Source organism: Onychomys torridus, chromosome 5 (assembly GCF_903995425.1).
Source record: "Onychomys torridus chromosome 5, mOncTor1.1, whole genome shotgun sequence".
Classification (NCBI taxonomy): domain Eukaryota; kingdom Metazoa; phylum Chordata; class Mammalia; order Rodentia; family Cricetidae; genus Onychomys; species Onychomys torridus.
The window spans coordinates 120974825-120999334 of record NC_050447.1 but is presented as its reverse complement, the minus strand read 5'-3'; positions in this window follow the sequence as shown (position 1 = coordinate 120999334).

The window sequence follows — 24510 nt, the reverse complement described above, 5'->3', positions numbered from 1 at the left end:
CACCATCCAAACAAAATCATGTCACCTTTATATTCGCGATGTAGAGGTGTCCCTGGTACTCAGGAAGATTGTAGTCCATACCTCCCACCAAGAGGCTGGAGATTTGATAATAACCTGATCTTGTCGTCATCATGTTTTTATGTATGATGTCATCTACAAATTCAAACAATTTAACTCCTTCCTTTCCAATACAAATGCCCAGTATTTCTTGTTCTCACCTAGCTGTTCTTGCTAGGACTTCTAGCATTAATTATATAATTTCAAAAAGTTGTTAGCAGGGCTGGACAGATGGCCCAAATGGGTAAAGCTCTTGCTGTATTACACCCACATGGCGGCTCACAGCCATCTGTAAATGCAGTTCTAAGGGAATCCAACACCCTTTTCTGGCCTCAGAGGGCACTGAGTGCACATGTTTCGCATACACACAGGCAGGCAAATATTCACACACATAAAATAAAAATAAATAAGTCTTTTCAAAATGCACTAAAGGAATAAACAAACAGTTCTAAAGAGAAACTACATGTATAAGAATATGAAAAATGTTCAGTCCCACTACTCATCAGAGAAATGCAAATTAAAACCATAATGAGATTTCCTACCTTAGCTAGACTAGCTGTCATCAAAATGACAAACAAACCAAACCAAACCAAACAAAAAACAATGCCGGCAAAGATGTGGAAGGGGAACTCTTATGCTCTGGGTGGGAATGTAAGTCTCTACAGCTAGTTTGAAAATAGTATGGAGACCCCTGTGAGAAGTCTTTAAGTTCACCTACCCTCTGATCCAGCTAGTCTACTCCTAAGCATAGCTCCAGAGGAGATATAATTCTTACACCAAAAGGGTACTCACACTCCTGTGTTCTTTACTGTCTAAAACAGATAAAATATGAAACCAACAAAACACCATTGGTGGATAAATATATAAACAAGATGGGAGGTGTGTGTATACATATATACATGCATATAATAGCATATATATATATATATATATATATATATATATATATATAGAGAGAGAGAGAGAGAGAGAGAGAGAGAGAGAATAGGTTACTATTCAAAATAAAAAATAAAATAAGGGAAGGGTAATATGGATATTGCCTAATGCCAATAAGAATAGAGAGTATTTCTGGAAATTTTGACATCTTTGGGAAACATCCAGCTGCTATCTGAAGCTGGTTTGGGGTGGGATTCCTCAAGGAGTCTTAGTCTTTGATGAGACCCACCCACACTATGGAAAGGTGGGTAGGAACTAACCAGAATAAGTTGTAGCCATGTTAGAAATTGGCTAAGAACAAAATTAATTTTTAAAAAAGAGATAGGATCACTTGCAACAACACGGATAGCTTAGCAGCCCTTGTGTTGAGCGAGATAACACAGACACAGAGACAAATACCCACTGTTATCACTCATTTGTGGAAATGTATGAGTCCACATTGTAGGTGGTCATGAAATAGTTGTCACAAGAGGCTAGGAAGGGTGGGGGAAAGAGATGAAATGTTCAGCAGGGATGCCAAGGCACACTCACAGGAAGGAAGTGGTTTTTGGCTTTCTGTAGTACAGCCACAGTGGCATCCCTGTGGAGAGATGAGGGCTAGAGGCAGAAGAATCTCCAACTCCCTGACATTGCAAAATGACTGTCAGCATAAAACTCCTAATGTGTAAAAATAACATTTGAGGAGACGGAGAAGCCTGTTAAACCGATCTAATAACATTCATCATCATATGCCTGTTTCAAATTACCATGCACAAATATGTCATACAAGAAATGGTTGGAGCAATCAGGAAACTTATTCACAGTAGCCAACACTGTGCTTCAAAGCCACTCACTCCTTCCGGTTACAGCGGTGAACTGGCTGCCATCCTACCTAAACTCAGCCTTCTTGCCTGCTTCTTACCCCCTCCCACCTCCTCCCCCTCACTTCCCAATCTCAAATGCTTTGCTCTCTCTGGAATGGCTTTCATTGATTAATCTGTTCTCCTTTGAAATGTTTGAACACAAAAAACCTCCCAATTAGCAGTATTTCTGGAGTAATTTTATGTGTCAATTTGGCTAAGCCATGGTATCCAGTTTTTGACTGAACACCAATCTAAATGTTCAGATGTAGTTAACTGCCAAGTAAGTAGGGTTTAAGTAAGGCATCATCCTTTCCGTAGTGTGGGTGGGTCTCATCAAAGACTAAGACTCCTTGAGGAATCCCACCCCCAAACCAGCTTCAGGTAGCAGCTGGATGTTTCCCAAAGATTTCAGAATTTCCAGAGATACTCTCTATTCTTATTGGTAGGAGGCTTTTTTCTTCCCAATTCTTCCTTCATTCTGCCCCACTATGGCTTTTTCTGCTCCCACCATTCCACTGAGATTCTCACATAAGATTTCCTTTAGTCATTACTGAGGTTGCTGACACATCTTAATTCCCCTTTATATTATAGGAAGATCATCTATCTCACCTAATATTCCCTTTTCTTCCCGTGACTTCTAGAATCCTGCACACCTCTGAATTTACTATTACCTTATGTTCACCCTATTTCAGAATCCTATGATAAAATAGTCTCTACCTTAGTGACATCTTAATACAGGGTCCTTCCTGGGGTTCAATTCACATTCTTCATTTTCACTCTTTCCCATGTCCATCACATTCAGTTTGGTGGCATTCATACCAGCTGGGCTACCCATTACCAAATGGTCATCCCTGAAAACATACATGCAAGTAAAAAGTACAGATTGAGTAGATTGTGTTTAGGAATACATGTATATATACACATACATTTATGCATGTAACAATAGTTAATGAAAAGGGGGATCATGAATGTGAAAGAGAATAAGGAGGGGTATATGGGTGGGTTTGGAGGGAGGAAAGTGAAGAGAGAAATGATGTAATTACATTATAAATTCAAATTCACCATCTCCTTGGTGGCTTCTACCACTGAGAAGCATCAGCTGGTTTTCATGTTCCCTTGCAGACAAGAGGCTTGCCTTCCTGGTCTTCAAATTTGTCTCTGTCATTTCTCTGTGCCTACTATGTCACAGTCATTCATGTATATGTCTTTAAATCTTAGCATCTAACCCGGGCCTTAGCACAGATTGGATCTGCAATATACCCGGTTAAATATTTAATGCATGAATGAGTCCATCAAGAAAAGATGAAGGTTGTTTGGGGACTGGTCTTGGCAGGAAGCAACTTGAGAGGTCTTTCTTCAGTTTAGTACAGAGATGCCAGAGTAAGTAGGCTTCTGCTAAGTTTCAGTCTGCGGTCCCCATGTGGTGGCTTTGTCATCACCCAACAATTGTCCCCTCGCATCCCTCACCAGCTTCCAATCACTAGGCATTGCTCAGGAAAACGCACGGAGCCCACAGAAACTGGGCACTGGCTCTTCTCAACAAAGCCAGTTCTTGTTTAGTCAGCCAAGGGCTTTTATCCTGCATCCAGAAGACAAAGCAGCAAGCAGGAGCTTGCTGGGGGAAGAATACGAGCTGCCAGAAGTAACAGAGGAGGGTTCATCACTTGTCAGTTAGAGCCCATCCCCTGTCTGAGGCATCTTTAGCCTCCTAATTGTCTTCCTCCCCTTTCCCACATCTGTCTCTCACAGGCTGAACACTCCCAGACAGATTTACAAATTGGCTCAGAAATCATGAGGCCATAAGAATTCTGACTCTATAAAATACACACTCCCCCTGCTCATGTTTATTAACCAAATCTACTCCAACTATTTCGTTTCTTCCTTGTCCACCTCATTAGGCTCCAGGTTGCCCCAGGCAAGATTGAGAAGTAGATGGAGTTAGTGTTTTGTCCTGAGTTTCTCCATTCCTAGTTCTGAATTTTATATGCATCTTCCCTGTTTCTTTTAAGGGTTCTCTTGAGTTGGTATTTATATTTATAGTCTCATTTACACCTAGTAATGGCTGACATAATGTAGCGCTCTATCTGGAGGTGGCTGTGTTTTCAAAGACATTGCTCAGGTCAGGAAATGTGCCACCTAGAGGAATCAAAATGCCTCTTGTATGATTGTAAATGCCAGTGATTGTAAAATCCACTAGATGACTGGATGGATGTGCTATTTTCGATCAGGGAACTTCTGGCTCCCCTCAAATTGTACTGAGAAGGAAGCTGTGTCCTGAAGATATTGACATTGCTGCCCCTGAAGACACCACTCCTTGTACCACAGAATTAAGAGAGTTTTATTTCCATGGGAAATAAACACCAGCCCCTGTGCCCATGCACTGAGCCAGCAAGTGAAGAGGCAGAATGCCTGGCCTGGGTGAAGAAGGCATCTTTCTGATTTGCCTGGTCTGGCTTTTATGAACTTCTGCTTGTTTTTTGACAGCTTCTCAGAGGAAGAACCAAGGCTTTGAAAGGTAGAGCTCATGGCTCACATTTCCTATCTTGTTTCCCACAAATATGCAGGTAAATCCATGCTTGCCTTCTTGAGCTAAGAACTGTCTTCTGGTCCCCTATGGCCTCAAAAATGAAATCTTTATTTTGCCTTTCATAGAATACAAGACTTCCTTACTAATCCCTTCTCCTAGCACCCTATCCTTCAACCTGCTGTATGTAAGCACTTGTTTTATCCTCTGTGGTAGAGACATATAACACACTTGAAAACTCCCAAATAGGATATGTTTCCTTGGGTCTCTGCACATTTATTGTATTACTTTGTCTTAAAGCACCCCAGGCCCAGTAAATCTTCTTGATTTTCCTTAAAGAATATTCCTATATCTTATGGTCTCTGTCTCCAGTTGTCCATTATAGCACTAAGCTTAGCACAATGCAGTTGTTGCCTATCTGTACATCTACCCATAAGACTGTGTGCTTCTTGGGAGTCTTTTTTCATATTCATGCTGCCTAGACCTTGTCTAGAGCCTGACATAAAACAGATACTAAAACTTTAACTGATCAGTCATTGAACAAATAAGTCAAAGGTACTGCAGAAAACTACACAACACCTTGTACTCTGTAAGTGCAGTAGAACTTCTTTCTTAGAACAAACACTAAACCACGGGCCCATTAATTAACATCTTAGTCAAATTTGGCCCACCATTCTCAGTGTAAATAGAGTTATATTGTAACACAATCATACCTATTCATGCAGTGTGGTCAAGGGTTACACTGGCACTCCAACAGCAGAGTTGCAACAAAGACTTTCTGAGCCACTGAGCTTAACGTCTTCACTTATCTGCAGTACTCCATCCTTTATGGCAGTGGTTCTCAATCTGTGGGTTGTGCCCCACTTGGGGATCAAATGACCCTTTCTCAGGCCACCTAAGATCATCAGAAAACACAGAGATTTACATTACCATTCATAACAGTGGGAAATTACAGTGATAAAGTGGCAATGAAAATAATTTTATGGTTGGTCAAGACAACGTGAAGGACTGTAGGTCACAGCATTAGAAAGGTTCAGAACCACTGCTTTCAAGCACAAGTTTGGCAAAGTCTGCCTGGAGGGAGGAGAGAGAAAGAAAGAGCTAGAACTGTCTGTGAGATACGAGGTAGCAGAGGGATTGGCAGAGGAGAAAAGTGATAAAGAGCAGTGGTGGCTTTCAGTTTTCTCTACTCTTAAGGGAGGTCTGAATTCACATGCCCTCTCAGATTGGAAGCATGGGACACGGGAGGAAAGAGAGGACACGTTCACAGCAGGAGCCTGGAGCCCAAGGGTGCTGTTGTCAACTGTTTACGAAGGCAGAGAGAAGGGCAAAGCTAAAGTCAGTAACATCACCAAGGCCTAATGACTGCAGCAGAGAGCTTTTCAGGTGCCTGTTAAAAAGAGTGCTTTGTCCCAGGAAATACCAGGGTAAACAGTCTGCTCTCAGAGCCCCCTCCTGCACTTCATTCTTAATGAGCCTCCTAATGAGTGTGCAGGAGTTATTTCCTTGAGAGACTCATCACTCCCCATTTCAACCCATTATTTACATATATAGCCTAGAGTGAAAAGGTCCAAAAGACATCCAGTGACTCTGCTCTGTTCCTTTCAATGGTCTCTGTCACTCCTTTAGAACAGAGGGCTTTGTGAACAAAACAGTAGGTTTCTTGGCTTTCAACAGGACAGCCAACACAAAGGCTGAGAAGCATTGCTAAGCTCAGGGTTGGGCTCTAGGGATATCTGTTTGAGAAGTTTTACCTGCACAATAATAGCTCTCATGATGTATTATCTAAACCTCGGGAAAACACCAGCTCTTAGCACCTCAAAACAGGAGAAGCAAAATCAAAAAACAAAAAAAAACAAAACAACCCCCCCAAAAAAACAACAACAAAAAACCTCTTAGAACCTAGGCTGTCTTCTGTGTCATAAATTCATTGTTTTCTTTCTTTGTGTTCATTTTGTGTTATTCAAGCCAGGTGTTATTACCCATGCCTGTAACAACACTGGAGAGGCAGAGGCAGGAGGGTCACTAGGATCTCAATGCCAGTTTGCACAGCAGAGTAACTCTTGCCAGAAATAGGGCAGGAAGGGGTAGGGAGGGAGGAGAGAAAGGAGGGGGGAAAAGAGGGAGGAGGAAGAAGGGAAACAGAAGATACTACAATAGAAAGGAGAGTGGTTCACACCTTTTCAGACCTTTAAATGTCATATAAGTTTTACCAACTTTTCCAGAAAGATGTAGACCCTTGTAAGAGCCAGAAGATCAGGACAGGGGAGCTGCACTTTGAAATCTCAACAATATGGTTGCCTAACCAGGGCCCACATAAGGACAACAGTGGTTGACATGCCATTGCGGATGGGGTGAATTTCACAAGACCCCACCCATAGATGAAGAGCTACAGCCAATCGATGGCTGCTGAGGAAGGGAGACTTGGTCTTCTAGGAGCCAGCCCTCTGGTGAGTTAACTAATCCCAACTAAGCATCCCTAAGCATTGTACATACAAGCAACACTAAATAGATGCAACCAGAGGGGTTAGAAACAATGTAAATATAAGGAACTCATGTATGAAATCATCAAATATTAAAAAATGGTAAAAATATATTGTACGAAAAATGTTTTTAAAGGAAAATCTACTGCCATAATCATGAAACCATAATCTTACCTACCTTAAAAAATAAGAAAGTTAAACAAAAAGAACTTAGAATTCCTATAATATTACATAGTACCATCAAATATCCATTCTGGTCACAGATCTCCAGTTGTTTCATAACCATTGGGTAAAACAAAACTTGCTTTCTCTTAATTTATGGCTTTTTCCTCTAATGGGTTTTAATCCAGCACAATTAATTTGTTAAAGATAACAAACTTTAACATTCTGAATTTTAATGTTTTATTGTTTTGCACCCTTTATTCCTGTATTAAGAACTAGAATCATAATTTTTTGAAGATTTATTTTTACTTAAGTGAATGTGTGAGAGAGAGCATGCATCTTAGTGATTGTATGCCAAATATGTGGAGGTGCCTACAGAGGTCAGAAAAGGGCATCAAATCCCCTTGACACTAGAGTTACAGGCAGTTATGAGCTGCCCAACATTGAGTGCAAAGAACCAAACTGAAGTCCTCTGGAACAGCAAGGGCTCTTAAGCCCAGAACCATCTCTCCAGCTACCTTGAATATATGATTTAGACAGTCATGCTGATAAAATGACACCAAATTGTAAGAGTTTCTTCAAACTAATGAAGTGATGAGTCAGGACAAAGAGAGATGACCTAAAGATGAGGTCAACTGGATACATTGATAATTATTGAGATCGAATGATAGATACAATGTATTATCTTACTTTTACTACCTCATTTAAAGTTTCCTATAATTAGGTTTGGGATATAGCTCAGTAGTAGGACACCAGCTTAGTATGCACAAGGCCCCAAGCACAATGCCCATCAGTGCAATAGTAAAAGTTCTTGCAGGTTTCTTTGTCTAGCCATAGTGGTGCAGGCCTATAACCCTAGTACTTTTCAGGCTGAAGCAAGAGAATCACAAGTTCAAAGCCAGCATGGATTACAAAGTAAACTCATGGTCAGCCAGGGCAATTTAGTGGACCTTTGTGTTAAAGTAAAGGAGGGATATAACTCAGTGGTAGAGTGCTTGCCTAGAGTACACAATGCCTTGGGTCCAATCACACACACACGCGCGCACACACACACACACACACACACACACACATACACACACACACACACATTGCACATGAAAAACAAAGAAAGAGAAAAGGAAAAAGGTTAAACAAAAATGTTAAACAGAGTTCAACTTTGTGCTGGGAGTACATGGGAACGTATCTTTGCAGTTGAACATATGCTTAGCAGTTGGGAAGCCCTGGGTTCAAACCCCAATATCAAAAATATTTTACTAGTTGCAGAAAGGTATTGCTCAAATGGGAATCACAACTACTGAGAAGCACAGGAGGCTGGCATGTAAATCCAGTGGGACAAGAGGAGTGGGTATATTTCTTTTCGGGCCAAACTCTACCCTTGAGTTTTCCAGAGACTGCTTGCTATCCTGTTTTAGAGCAGCACAGTGAATTTACACATCAAAGAGAGGAAGGTGTAAGGCCTACTGGTTTGTAGACTTTTAATTATAGTTCACTTTCCTTTTTTTCTTTGTCTTCCCCCTTGCTCCTTCTTTGCTCTTTCTTCTTCTCCCAGGATGAGGTTAATTAAATCCAGAATAAAACTCTTAGAATGTTCCATCTTAGTATCACTCAAAAAGGGGAAGAGCTTCAACATTGGAAATGGGGTAGAAGGATACTAGCTTAAAGAGAATAGATGTATACAGTTGTATTAACATTTCCCTGTAGGAAACCATCAGTGATCTGAGAGTTACCAACTCTGTTGTATCTACTATGTCAACTGATCAAAAGCCATATTGACTCAGGATCAGAGAGTCCAAGTTTTCTTAGCCCCACAAGGCTGCATAATAGGATATTTTGGCCAAAGGAGGGGCTACCAGGTGTCTTATACTTCAAGGCCTAATTACAAGATGTTTTGCCATAGGCATGGTTACCAGGTGTTTTGAAAATTAAGGAAGGGTCTACACTTGTTTGTACTTTGTACCTTGACTTTGAAATGGGGAGGTCTTTTGCCTCTCCCCTTGCTGGTATATTAAAAAGCCAATTGGGAATAAATTCAAGTGACTATAGTATTGACCCAGAGCCCTCCTGAAGTTATTCTGTGTCTCAGTATTTTTCTTCATCTATGTCTCTTCTTAAGGGTTGGGCTTTTAAAGCCTCTGAAGAGTTTTCCTCCCATACTTTAGGGTTGATTGGTTTGACGGCAGATAGGATGGTTGGTTAATTGGTCAGAAACTGGTGTATGACATGTCCTTATCCAGTCTTGAAATCTTTGAGCTGATCCAACACCAAGGGGCCTTTGACAGGACAAAAACATACAAGGCCTTTTATCTGAGGAAGAAGATGGCCATCTTGGAGATTCACCAACTTTATTAGCTAGCCATGACCCCTCTCCATACCAGGGACTTTGTCTAAATCCTAGTCTCTCACTACAACTCATTATAAAGATAACAGAGTGTGGAAAGCTACTAATAACCTAACCAGAAACTGAACAATGTCTTGCATTTTTTCCTAACTCCTTCAGGTCAGGTTCATCTTCCTGGATCTTTTGTGTCTTATGTCTTTATATCATCCCTGGGAACCTCACACTCACTATTTACTTGCTGAGGTTTCCTGCTGGCACCTCCTCTTGCTGCTAGACATGCCTTTCAGGACTTCTTCTCAATAGGCTGGAGTAAAAGTAGCTCCAACATCAGTATGAACAATGCTCTTGCTTTTTAAACTACTCCAAGATATAAATACACATATCACAGGACCTGGTTTTTGACTTAAAAGAAAAGCCAGAAAAACATACTGGAAAAAAAGACAGCATCTTCAACAAATGGTGTGGGTCAAACTAGATGGCTGCACGTAGAAGACTACAAATAGATCCATACTTATCAGCCTGCACAAAACTCAGTTCCATATGGATCAAAGACCTCAACATAAACCAGATACACTGAACCTGATAGATGAGAAAGTGGGGAATTGTTTTGAACTAACTGACACAGGAAAAGACTTTCTGAATGCAACACCATTAGCATAGTCACTAATAACAACAATTAATAAATGGAGTCTCATGAAACTGAAAAGTTTCTGTATGGCAAAGGACACCATCATTTAAATGAAATGGCAGGCTACAGAATAAGAATATTTTTACCAACTACCCATCCAATAGAAGTCTGATTTCTAAACTATATAAAGAACTCAAAAGGTGGATATCAAGAAAACAACCCAATTGGGTACAGATCTAAATAGAGAATTATCAAAAGATGAAGCACAAATATTTGAGAAATATTTAAAGAAATATTCAGCATCCTTAATCATCAAGGAAATGTAAAACTACTTCAAGATTCGAAATGATTTCAAGATTCTTCTTACTCCAGTCAGAATGGCCAAGATCAATAAAACAAATGACAGCTCATGCTGGCAAGGTGTAGAGTAAGGGGAACATTCACTCGTTGCTGGTGGGAGTGAAAACCTGAAAAGCCATTATGGAAATCAGAGTGATGGTTCCTCAGGAACCTTGGAATAGATCTCCCTCAAAATCCAGCTATACCACTCTTGTGCATACTCAAAGGACTCCACAGCATACTGCTCAGAAACTTGCTCAACCATGTTCATTACTATCTATTCCTAATAGCCAGAAATTGGAAACTGCCTAAATGTCCATCAACAGAAAAATGAACAGAGAAAATGTGGTATTTACACAATGGGATATTAATCAGCTCTGTAAAAATAAAATTTGCAGGTAAATGGATAGAACTAGGGGAAAAAATCATCCTAAGTGAGGTAACCTGCATCCACAAGACAAATATAGTATATATTTGCTTACTTAGATGGAGTTAGATAAGCAAGTTATGATCCATATAACCACAGGGGTTAAGTACAGTGTAAGGAAATCATGAGGAGGGATAGACCTCTCTGAGAAGAAGAAATAGAATAGATTGCTATGGGTAGATGAGGTTGGGGAGTCAGATGAAATGGGAGGATCAAACTGAAAGACAGAGGGAAAATGAGGGTAAGGGAAGAAATATCAGAAAAGACAGCTAAAACTAGGGCCATTTGAGGGCTCATATGGAAACCTAATACAATAGAAACTTCTTAAAATATAGACATATATTAAAGAAATCAAAATGGAATCACCAAATAATGGGTAAGACATAGCCCCAACTATACATCACTCATCACTAAATGAAACCTCCAGTTCCAGAAATGGACTACATCTAATTGAGTTATTGACCAAAGAGGCTTCATGGAAACCCCCAAGCCACCTAGGCTATTGCCAGGGTATCAGCTGTTCTCCACAAACTGATGGTACAGATAATACCTACACAGCTCATTGAACATGAAGATGTCAAGGGGCTGCCCACCTAGAGCCTTCACCCTTACTGACCAGTGTTGATGGCACTGGAAGATACTCTGCATGCTACCAGAGGAAAAACATAAACATAAATCCAGCTATAAACCTTTCAATATACAACGATGATCTGTATGCAAATTATGCTGGTGCAATGGTTGCACAAAGCTTGTGGGGATAACCAACCGATATCTGACTGTATTTAAAACTTATTCCATGATGAAATCCATCTCCAACATTGGCTGGGTGGCCAAGAACCTGAGACTAGATAAGCCATGGACCAAGGGGAAAACCAAATACTATTCTTCTGCTAACACAGCGAGTCAATAAAATAACTCCCAAATGACTGCTATACCCATCAATCAGTGTCTTGCTTGGCCAACACCAGAGAAGCTCCTGTAGTAAATGGGAACAAACACAGAGACCCACAACTGGACAATGTGCAGAGAGTAAAGAGACCTTGAACACTCAGTCCTAAGTGGGATGCCTGCATCAAGTTCTTCCCCTCAGGGCCAAGGATACCCTAAGGAAGAGGACGTAGGAAAAGCATAAAAGCCAGGGAGTATAAGAAATCAATGCCTTCTAAAGATAGCAGGACTGATGCACATGTGAACTCACAGAGACTGAGGCAGCATGTACAGGGCATGCGTAAGTCTAAGCCAGATGGGGTCCCAGAACTGAGAGAAGTGGACACATACTCCATCCCTAACCCAGAAGATATCTCTAATTGATAATTGCTTGCTACAGAAAAATCAATTTTCTCAATAGAGTCTCATTTTGTATACAAACCACTTTTAAGGGCAGGCACAAAAAGAACTCAACAGTGTGTTTGGAGGTTCTATGTCCCATAATGATTTGTTAGGGTATTTCTCCCTCCCTCCTTTGATACCTCCTTCCATCTCTCCCTCCCTCCCTTCCTTGTTTTCTTTCTCCTTTCCTTCCTTCCTTCCTTCCTTCCTTCCTTCCTTCCTTCCTTCCTTCCTTCCTCCTTTTTCCCTTCCTTCTTTCCTTCCTTCATTCTTTATCTTATGGGTCTTTTGTGTATACATTATGGTTTCTAGTTTTGTGGTTTTATGGAATGTCTCTGTGTGCAAATATGTATGTCAGCAAATATATATGTTTCTTGTAATTTTTCTTTGGCTTTTTTTTTCCTATTTTAGTTCATTTTTATTTTATTATTATCTTTTAGATGCCTGTTTGTTTTCTACAGAGAGAGAGAGAAAGAAAGAAAGAACGTGGGCTTGGGTAGGTTGGGAGTTGAAGTGGGGTTGGAGGAGAGGAAACTGTAATCAGAATATGGTATATGAAAAATCTATTTTCAATAAAAGTAAAAATAATAATAAATTATTTATGGGAACACCTAAGCCATGACTCTTCAGTAACAACAATGTCTGATGGATATTTCTATGGTAACAGAAGCATCCAATAGAGTAGCTACTCAGTACAGGTGGCTCCTGAGCATTGGAGCTAAGTGTGAGTGGTGTGATTGATGGTTTGATAGGTTTTGTCCCAGCAGACACATGGCAGAACCCTCTGGAAACCACTTTGGAAAACATATATCTAATTGCTTTACTCTTGTTTGAAAATGGACCATATAGAATTTCTTCTGTTAATGAAATTAGATTGGTATTCTTTTCCTAATCCATCTTCCCAGTATTTTTTCTAAGAACAAAGGGAAAGTCATAAACAGGGAGCTAAATTACATGCCCTTACCGAGAACACTTCTAATTAAGGATAAGCTCAATGTCATTAGTGAGACATTTCCCAGACTCTGATTGGAGCTGGAATCTGGGTTTGCCACACACATGAAATATCCTCAGATGAGACAAGAAGCCTCCAGGTGAGATGCTCCAAGGAAGGAAAAATCAGTCTAGGTAAGACTATGTGGCAGTGGTTCACGTGAACCACTGGTAACAAGGTGACTCCCAGGAATTAGGGGTATAGCTCAGTTAGGGAGTGCTCGCCTAGTGTGTCAAGGCCCTGGGTGCAACCTCCAGCACTAGAAGAAACCCGAAGAGGACTCCTATAAAATAGTAATGCATGCTACCCACGGACAGGAGAGTAAAGTAAGGACGCCATGATGCCTTGCATATGCCAGTATCTGTTCTTCCACTATTTGTGTAGAGTAGTGCATAAATTATTTTTATAGGAAGATAAGTACTGTGGAGGAAAAATAATAAAGGTAGAAGGTACTACAGCAATAGATAGCTTACAGTAAAAGTAGCCACATGCTTTCCCTCTCTGAAGAACAAATTAAATATATGCGAAGCTAGAGTAATTAATACTGGTGAAGACACATTCTTCTGTTTAGAACTTTATTTGGCACTACAAAGGTTTGGGCTATTTATTAATAATTAGGTTCTACATCTAATTTATCTTAGCATGGATCACAAAGAAGTACAAGTTCTTCATGTTGCATTCTGTCTCCACAACAGATGCTTCTTACAGTTACTGACTTATTCAAAGCTTATGCCTCTCTTTAGTCGTATAGGCTGAGTGGGAAAAGTCAGTACTATTAATAATTATTATCATCTCATTTATACTCAGTGCTAGCTATTTGCTGGAGAATATACTAAATAATTAACATCCATCAAAATCTCTTTCAGGGTGGAGAGATGGCTCAGTGGTTAAGGGTACTTTTTGCTCTTGTGGAGGAATCGGGTTCACTTCCCAGGACTCAAATGATGGTTCACAAACCTCTGTATGTAACTCTGGTTCCAGAGTACCCAGTGCCTCTTCTGACCTTTGAGGGCTCCTGCCTGCATGTGAGACTCACACACACACACACACACACACACACACACACACACACACGCACACACTGTTGAATAAATATTTTTTTAAAAAAACCTCTTTCAATCATAATAACCCTAAGATTGGGGGAGTCACATCACAGTTTACAGATTAAGAACCTAGGTATAAAGGGCTTAATATTTAACAATAAGAAAGCAGCTACCTACTACCTTGATAATGAACATGACACTGTAATAAAACAACACTGTAATCAATTGAGCAAATTACATGACATATACACTCAGATAGTGCACTACTAGGGTATTTTTATGGTTTGGCTGTGTCGAGGGCAGAGAAATCAGAAAGACAATTGCTAAACATTTAGTATACTTAGACAGTGACTTTCCTCCCTTTGTATGATTTATGTATTTAAAATGATTTAAAATTAAGTTATACTACTTGAGTAATTAGAAAAATGATTTAATTTCCTTCCTACATTTAATTAGAGTACTACTTACCAAACTTGCTTAGGTATTTCACAAATACCTATGGCAAGCTTTCCATCAAAGGTTCTGTTTCAGGTTCCCTGTATGTGGTAGTGAAGGGCTGTGTTTGACACATTTGCATTCAAGTGACAGAAAATATAAATAAACCATTAGGTGATAACATCATTTTGAAATACAATTTTAAAAAACTATGAAAGTATAAACTGAGGGTCCTCTCTGGCCTGCTTGTTCCCAATTACCTGGCAGCCACTTCCTAAATTACCATACAGAGGCTTATATTAATTATAAATGCTTGGCCAATGGCTCAAGCTTTTTACTAACTAGCTCTTACATTTAAATTAATGCATTTCTAGTAATCTACTTATTGACACTTGGTCCATGGCTTACTGGTCCTCTGGCATCTTGCTCCTTAGGCAGCTCACTCCCATCTCCTGATTCTGCCCTTCTTCATCCCAGTCCTCAGTTTGATTGGACTACCTAACCTTATCTTGTCTTGCCATAGGCCAAAACAGCTTTATTATCAACCAATGAGAGAAATAAATATTCACAGCATACAGAAGGACCATCCCACAGTATGAAAGAAAAAAATTAAAGGAGGGTATCTATTAAAAGACATTTTCACTGGAGCCTGAAGTCTGAGAAAAAGCCATTCAGTGTCACTGGGCAAGGGTAGATCTGGCAACAAGCTTAGTAAGCATAGTATATAGACAAATGCTTGATGGTGTTGTTGCATAATAAATACAGGGTAAAAGCCATGGCCCATTCAAGGAGAGATGCCAGACTACGCTAATCAATTTCTGATATTGTGATGGAATATCTGATTCAGACAACTTAGAAGATTAGAAGAGAACAGGTCTATTTTGACTCATGGTTTCAGAGGCTGAAGTCTTGGGTGGGGCAGCTCCATTGCTTTGAAGCCTAAGGTAAAGCAGAACATTGTGGTGGGAAACATACATTGAAACAAATGCACATGGCATCTGGGAACGAGAGAGAGAGAGAGAGAGAGAGAGAGAGAGAGAGAGAGAGAGAGAGGAGCCAAGGACAAGACACTCCTTCAAAAGCACCCCCCCACACACACTGACCCACTTCCACCACCTAGGCTCCACTCCTAGGTATGAAATAACCAGTGGATTGATCCATCTTCATGATTCAATCAGTTCACAGTGATACCACCACGTAGGTACCAGCCCTTCAAGAGATGAGCCCCTTTGAGGACACTTCATATCTGGATCACACCATACACATACCAGAAATACTGTACTATTTAGTTTCATGTGCAGCTATTGAAGAGTTTATTCAGAAAAGGAATGTGATCACTTTGTATGTGTGTGTGTGTGTGTGTGTGTGTGTGTGTGTGTGTATACATGTATGTGCTGCATCCTGTATGTGTATTTGCAGGTGCACTCTTCCATGTGTGAGCATATGGAAGCCAGACATCTATATCAGGTGTCTTCCTCCATCACTCTCACATTACTTTTTGAGACAGAGTCACTCACCAAAGGTGGAGCTCACCATTTCCACTAGACTGACTGGTCAGCACACCTTAGGATCCACTTCTCTCTGCCCTTTGGTGCTGGAGTTACATATATCACCACATCCAGCTTCTAGGTCAATTCTGGGGACCCAAGTTCAGGTCCTATATGTTTGTGCAACAAGCACTTTACACATTTGTATCAGGGTCCTTGCTGTTGTTCCCTTTGGGGGCGGGGGCCAAGTAGTCACAGAGTCAAACCACACAGACTCTGGGAGAATGTGGAAACAACAAGCTCAGTTTATTCAGGAAGAGGCAAGCCTTATATACCCTCCACCCGACCCTGGGGGGAGGTCTGATGAATATGCATCTGCTGGTGTGACATGGCTGCCTCTCATTGGTCCAGGTCATCTCCAGATCATGTCTCAGCTGCTGTTGCTAAGACCATCAGGCAGACCCAGGTTGGCTCTCAGAAAGTATCTTTTTTACTTGTTTGGGCCAGATGGCCCACAAGCCTGTTAGGGATGAGTCATCCCACATATCCACCCCTTTTTTTAATTTTATAGGACATATAGCTCAGTGGGAGCTAGGGTGCATTGCTCTAACCTTGTTGACCCCACCTCAGAAGAGCTCAGCATAATGGACTGTGCCTGATTTAGGTTGGCTTGCCAAACAAGCTCGTACCTGTCATTGACTACCAGCCCTGGAAGAGCATCAGTCCTGGAGAGCTGTCTGGGAGGTGGGCTTTAGGCAGTAGCCTTCTGTATCTCAGTGAGCCATATATGCATTATCTCTCTAGGAGGACTTTGATCTAGGTGTCTGAGAGCCAATAAAACCTGTAGGGTCACCTTGGTACTACCTTCTGTTGATGAACCTATTGTAGAAGATATATGAACAAGAGAAAGATTAGTCAAAATTTTTAATCTCAAGGACACAGATGGGACCTCATTCATTTTTATCATGCCAATCAAAGTCCTTCTGGTGATGTGTAATCGACCTTGTAGGGGATGAGGCAACTGCTTAATATCTAGGGTCGCATGCCAGTGATGACACCACATTTACTAATACCACAGTAACAGGGCAAATCATACATTACCTTTCTGAAGCTTCTTCTTTGTCCAAAGCCTCTTGGTCTGTTGCTGGACGCACATCTCTGGAGGGTATCCATAATGTAGGGTGTAGTGGTATTCTGGGGAAAAAATGCAAGCATACCCTCTCCTCCAGGTTAATAGGGGAACAGTATTGCCATTGAAGGGTGATGGGATCCCTTCAAAGCACCAAGGGCAATGGTGTCTCCCAAGGCAAGTAAATAAGTGTGTTGTCCAATTTGGGCTTGTGTGACAGGGTTAACATATGGTCCTCGGCCTGTGAGCATCTCAAGAGAAATAGCAATGTTGTACTATATATTAAAATGAGCCTGAGACTTGGCCTGGTCATCATAGGCAGCTCCCCAATTAAGGAAGATCATAGGCTCCAACACAGCCTTCATCAAATGGTGCCAGTCATATTAAGTCTGTAAATGCATTGCCCATTGCCATAGGACTTGCTCAAAATATGTTGAGTCAGGACCTGATTCATTAGCAGCCTTACGAACCAAAGACAGGTCTGCAAGACGGGTAGGTATATGGCTGGTTAGCCATACTGGGGCCCACATTATCTGGAAATGCCATGGTGGGCATGTGCAGCACCATAGGTAGAATAGGCTGGGAGGTACTCTGTGGATACTGCAGTGAGGGGGTAGCCGTTCGAGGCATGGAGAGAGCAGAGAAAGGGGCTGCTGGTATAGGCTTAAATGCTGCTGCAAGCATTTCCTCTCTCTTTCCATCCCTTTCCTCAACTTGACACCTATTCTCATGCCTCTCCTTGCCAGCAGAGGCAGAGGAAGTATCAGTCATGTGTGGAATGAAGGCAATAGATAAGTTGGTGTTACATTGTTTCTGCTGGTGCTTATTGTGGGCCTCAATGACCACCTCAGTAGAGGAGGACTTTAAGCCAGTGATTATAGACAACAAAATGGGCATGAAAAACAATTGGAGGGTTACTCCTGAGGCCACTTCCTTTTTTTCTGGCCAGAACAGAGCTCTCATCCAAAGATCAGGTTCCTACATGTTCTCTGAAAAGATCTATGGAGCAAGCACTAGTAACTACTGATCCATCTATCCAGGCATCACAACCCACAAGCACACACATGCATTCACAAACACAAACACACACACACACACACACACACACACACACACACACACATATATATATATACACACACATACATGTATATATATATATACACACACAACTAAAAATAGTCAGATGGTGGCTGTTGTTTCCTGAGGGACCAGCCCTTATATGGAAATGCTAGGCAAGCCTGAACAAAAGTATGTGCCACCCTACTGTACAGACAGACTCACAAACAAGACAAACAGAAAGAAGAAAGTGGGGGTCCCAGCATTTGCCTGCTGAAGGGATTGAATTTACAGAACGTAGGGGGTCCTACTCACTGAAATATACTGCTCAGGGGGGCTTCTCAACCAGCGCCGCACATGAGTAAAGGGAGATAAACAGACCCTGTTCCAGTACCAAATTTCCTGGGTTTTGGCACCAGATGTAGCAGGGTCCTTGCTGTTGTTCTCTTTGGGGGTGGGGGCCAAGTAGGTGCAGAGTCAAACCACACAGACTCCAGGAGAATGTCAAAACAACAAGCTCAGTTTATTCAGGAAGAGGCAAGCCTTATATACACTCCACCACCACCTCTGGGAGGGGGGAGGTCTGATGAATATGCATCAGCTGGTGTGACACGGCTGCCTCTCATTGGTCCAGGTCATCTCCAGATTATGTTTCAGCTGATGTTGCTAAGACCATCAGGCAGACCCAGGTTGGCTCTCAGAAAGTATCTTTTTTACTTGTTTGGGCCAGATGGCCCACAAGCCTGTTAGGGATGAGTCATCCCACACCTACTGAGACAACTCCCCAGGCCCATGATAACTTCTATTTTAAAAATTAATGATAACTACAGATGTGGTGTGAACCATGGATTGAGGACTGAAATGAGGGGCTACAACCAATGAGAAGGGAGATTGGTGCTGTAGTATTGAATAGACATGATGAGAACTTGGAAAGGACAATGACAGAAGGAAAGAAGTGATCAAATTAAATTAAATAATATTTCCAAGGTGCCATACTGAGGACCTGGTGGCATTTAGAATGCGGTACATAAGAAAATAGTGGAGAATAATACCAGGCAATAGGCTTCCTCCATCAAATAGGTGATGCTATAATCTCCTGCTACGAGGTAGTTAAAGAAGGACTAGGCCAGAGATGTGAGACCAGAAGCAAGGATTCTAGTTTAGGAATGCTAAAGTAGAAATGCTGCTAAGCACCCATGAGGCAATTTCAAAGGAAACATGCTATTTTCTGGACTGTGTGCACATGTGAGAAATAGCAGAGGAAACTATAAGACAGCAGAATTGTAATGAAATATTAATGTACTTCTGGACCAAGCCCCTTAGCCTTATAGATCGAGGAAGTAAAGCCGAGAAATTAAATGATTTGCTCACATGTGGTGTGATCTTCCAGAAGGTTATTTCAGGAAATAGTCCTTCTGGAAAAAAAGATGAAAGTGTTCTATCACACCTTCACAATATGTGTTGGATATTTTTTTTTCCTGTTTGAGCTACTGAACTTCCTGGCTTGATGTGTAAGTCAGCGAGAGGCAAGATTCTCTTTCCTTATTATAGAAGTGGATGGACTACCCTGATCCCCTCATTCCTAAGCATCTTTGATGTAGGCATTTACCATGACTCTGACAACCAGGACTCAAAATGAGACTAACACTATAGAGCAGGGTGATGTATTATATAAATGTGCCAAGTGTCTGACACTAGCAATTAGGATCTGACAGTGTAGCACCATCAAGAGCCCAGGATGGCCACTTTTCTGTGATCTGACCCCAGCTGTATTCCATCACCCTGGGTGTTTGTCCATTGTCTGTGCGTATTTGGTGGCAGGATCCATTGATTTTATTCCTGTTGTTTGTTATCAAGATGGAAAACAAAGGGCCCCTTCCCTGGATCCTTGAAGAAATAACATAATTTCCAAAAGGGCTGGATTGATCTTTCAGGTGTAGACATTTTCATTTCATACTCAACTTGATGAAAATCAGTACTAGCATTCGAGAGACTCAAACTCGTTTCAGAATCTTGATCTTTATCTTTTTAAAAAAGGACATCTAACCAAACTGAGCCTCTAGACTCTCAGCGAGCTGTGGACAGCACCCCCTACCTGCTGCAGCAGAGACATGAAATCCAGGTTACCAGAGTCATTTGTGTGACTTGCCTGTCCTGGTGGACACTTCTGTAGCTCCTTTTAGCTTCCTACTTTGGCTTCCTACTCTGTAGAGATACAATTCTATCTCACTCACTATCAATGCCCGAAACATCTTGTTATCCTTTATGTTGTGATCAAACATCCTTTCTTTGAAGTGTGTTCTGATTTCCCTGAACTAAGGAATGCATCCCTTGAGTCTGTTTCACCCTGTTCTTATCTTCGACTCCTCCTGCTTCACCATGATTCCCTTGTAAGTTCCATGACTCTTTCTATCTGTGGCTTTACATAGAGAAGGCCCACTGTGGTGTGTGTGTGTGTGTGTGTGTGTGTGTGTGTGTGTGTGTGTGTTCGTGTGTGCACCTGTGCATGGGCAGGCTTTCATTCCAGAATAACAGGCACCAACAAATGAAAACCTGTGAAGTTGGTGAGTCTCTCGTCTATTACTTGCTTCATAAAACATTAGTAACAGTTTTTACCTGTCTCACAAGAGTGTCTTAAGAATTGATTTATATTTACAAACTACTCAGACATACTTGGATTTGAGACACTGTGAAAGTAAGAACATTATTATTATTATCAACTTGAGGCAAATAAATTGTAAGGAGAATACACTGAACTAGGACTGCTTCATATTTACAATAATATAGGCTTTTCTGGGAATGCTTCCTCTCCAGAAATATACATCACAAAATGCCTTTTCTTTCCCTCGAAAAAAGATTTAGAGTCAGGCCAGACCTCTGCACTAGTTAGATATTGCTTCATCTACCTTGGGGCAGCATTTTATACACATGCTCTGAAAGCTTTTGCATACCCTCGAGGTGTTTATATGTCCTGGACAGAAAGAAAAGCTAATTTTCAATTTTTATGAAGCAATCACATAAAATGCCTTTTTTAAAAAAAATGCTAAATCACTAAAGTCATGCTTTCTGGATAACTAAGGTTAGAAATAAGAATTCATTGCATTTTTTTTTTTTTTTTTACTTACAACCTGGTCTGTAGAGAAATGGCCTACTGTCTTCTGCCCGTTCCAACTGTCTTTCTGACTATCCTACCTTGGAGCCACATGTCCATTCTTATAGAAGTGGATGGACTTCCCTTCCACAAGCTGTTTTCTGATGACTGACCACTGCTCTTCACTCCATCTCATTGTTGGTCATCTACTTCCACAAATCCACATGCTCTCCCTGGAAAATTCCTGGCTCCTTTGAACATTCATCTTCCTATGCCAATGTGAGTCACAGCACAGTTCTCCTGACTTAGCCAAGCCTCCCTTGGGCCTCCACTTTCAGGTCTCCATACATAATTCCACCAGAATATTTGTATATTTGATGTTTAATCTACTCTTCCTCATAAAGGACCATTGACTCTAGATCTATGGTCCTATCACAGCTGCCCTTCAGTACCAACGCCAACTGGTTCTGGGACTCCTACAGACACAAAATTTTAAGAATAATCAACTCCCTCATATAATAAGATTTGTTTTCAAGTCAAACCTGTAATCTCTGAACAAATGACCATACCAAATGCAACATAAATATTGTGTGTGTAGTTGTTATATCATATTGTTTAGGCTATAAGAACAAAGGAAAATCTGCATGTGTTCAACAGTGACACAGTGTGTTTGAATATATCTGAACCATATTATATGAACCCATGTTTTTGTAACTTATGAATACAAAGGCCTTAAAGTGTCTGATATATAATGGTCACTAAGTAACCAGTGTATACAAAGAATATCCAATACCAGGGTAAGTGTCAGCAGCAGATTGTAGTGGGTAGCCATTCCAGACTTGGCCTGGAAGTACCACCCACTTGGAGGCTTTGGTAACTGTCACGCCTACAAGGCTGAGCCAAGAGAGGACCCCTGAAGACCTGACATCCAAATGCGCTGGCTCTCTTGGTTCCTGGACCTGGAAGCTGGAGGTAGACCAAGCAGAGTTCTCCAGAGAACACCGCAGGACTGTGCTACTCCTTTCCCATACCCTGTAATCTATCCCTTCACTTGTAAGTTACCCCATAAAATAAACCTCCCTTTTAACAATATGGAGTTGCCTTAATATTTAAAACAATATCTGGTTCCCAACATAGGGCTCGAACCCATGACCCTGAGATTAAGAGTCTCATGCTCAACATGCTATCGCTGTAGATATATTTGATATAATAATGGACATTGTACAGAGGTCAAAATCTTGGGGCTTAGTGTTGGGAGGCAGTTTTCACATTGGCTGTCCTTAATTTTCTCCCCTAGCCTGGATATTAATGTTTTCTTAAAAGATGGCCCCATGGTCTAAAAAATTAGGGGAACTAGTATACAAAAGGCTAACACCTAATACTATTGTCCATGTGCATGAATGTGTGTGTGTGTGTGTGTGTGTGTGTGTGTGTGTGTGTGTGTGTGTGTTCATGCATTCTGTGGCATTCATGGGGAGGTCAGATAACACTTTGTTGGAGTCAATTATTTCCTTCTACCATGTAGGTCTTAGGGATTGAACTCAGGTCATCAGGCTTGGCTGCTAAGTTATCTTATTAGCGCCCAAATAGTAGTATTGTCTACTGCATAATCTCTGAAGATACTGAAAATTAAAGGGGTATTATAGGGAAAGGCCTAAAGGACGGGTGTCTTAGTCAGTGCTCTATTGATGTGAAGAGACACCATGAACATGGCAACTCTTATAAAGAAAGCATTTAATTGGGGCTTGCTTACAGTTTCAGAGGTTTAGTTCATTATCACTATGGCCATGGTGAAAAGCTTGGTGGTGCATAAGCAGACATGGTGCTGGAAAAATAGCTGAGAGTTCTACATCTAGATCTACAGACAGCAGGAAGAGAGACATTGGCCTAGCTTGGGCTTTTGACCTCAAAGCCCACTACCAGTGACACACTTCCTCCAACAAGGCGACACCTATGCTGTGGGATAATGCTTTTGCACACTGGTTTAATAAAACACTGATGGGCCAGTAGCCAGGCAGGAAATATAGGTAGGATAAGCAGACAAGGAGAGTTCTGGGAAGAGGAAGGCTGAGTCAGAAGATGCCTGCCTACTGTCCAGGGAGCAGCATGTAATGGCACACAGGTAAAGCCACAGAAAACATGGCGACATATAGATTAACAGAAATGGGTTAGTTTAAGTGTAAGAGCTAGTCAGAAGTAAGCCTGAGCTAATGGCTGAGCAGTTTTAATTAATATAAGCCTCTGTGTATTTACTTGGGTCTGAGTGGCTGTGGACAAGGCAGGACCCAGGAAAACTTCCAGCTACACACCTACTCCAATAAGGTCACACCTCCTAATCCTTCTCAAGTAGTGCCACTCCCTGATGACTAAGCATTCAAATATATGAGCCTATGGGGGCAATTCTTATTGAAACCACCACAGTGAGTCTATGTCTACATGATGAACATTTAATATAACCATCCCAAACTTCCTGAATTCTGTTTCTTGCTGATGGGAAGTCTTGACCAGTAAAGCAATAAAGCATCCATATGGAATGGCTGGTTATGAATACATGAAAATATAATGGGTTTTAAGCTTGATTTTCCCAATGTTGCCTGTAAACCCACTTAGATTTCTCCTTTATCTCACAGTTAGCCTGGACCTACCTAAGAATCTTTAAGATAACACCACTGTTTCCCACACCAGCTGTTAGCTTTCTTCCTTGGGTGGGTGTGATTCATAGGAAGCAGAGGGCAGGGTCCAGGTGAAACTAATTTAGGTATTAGCTAGAGGGAACTACTTGTAGATCAATTTTACTCTGACAGATAAATTTGCCTTTGAGATCCAATTATATACAATATCAAGACTAGCATGAATCACCTATCACACTTAGAAACAGCTGCTAATTAAAGCACATAGATACTAGAGCATTCTGATAACACAGTGAAATAGTGTTTTTCAGAATTTGAAATGAAGAAAGATTATTATTTATTTCTCAAAGATAATTTCCTCTAGTCATATTTCTAGAAAATTAGTTTTGGGTTCAATGAGCCACAGGGAAATCCATTTTAACAGTTTTTTGTTTTCCAACTCTTTTTTTTTTTTAAATTCCCAACCTTCCAATATAGTGTTAAAAGTGCAATATTCTAACCAAGAGCTCACAAAAGTATCATCTGCCAAAACCAGAGTGTGCATAGGAGCTGAAATTAAAGATCCTAGAATTACTGT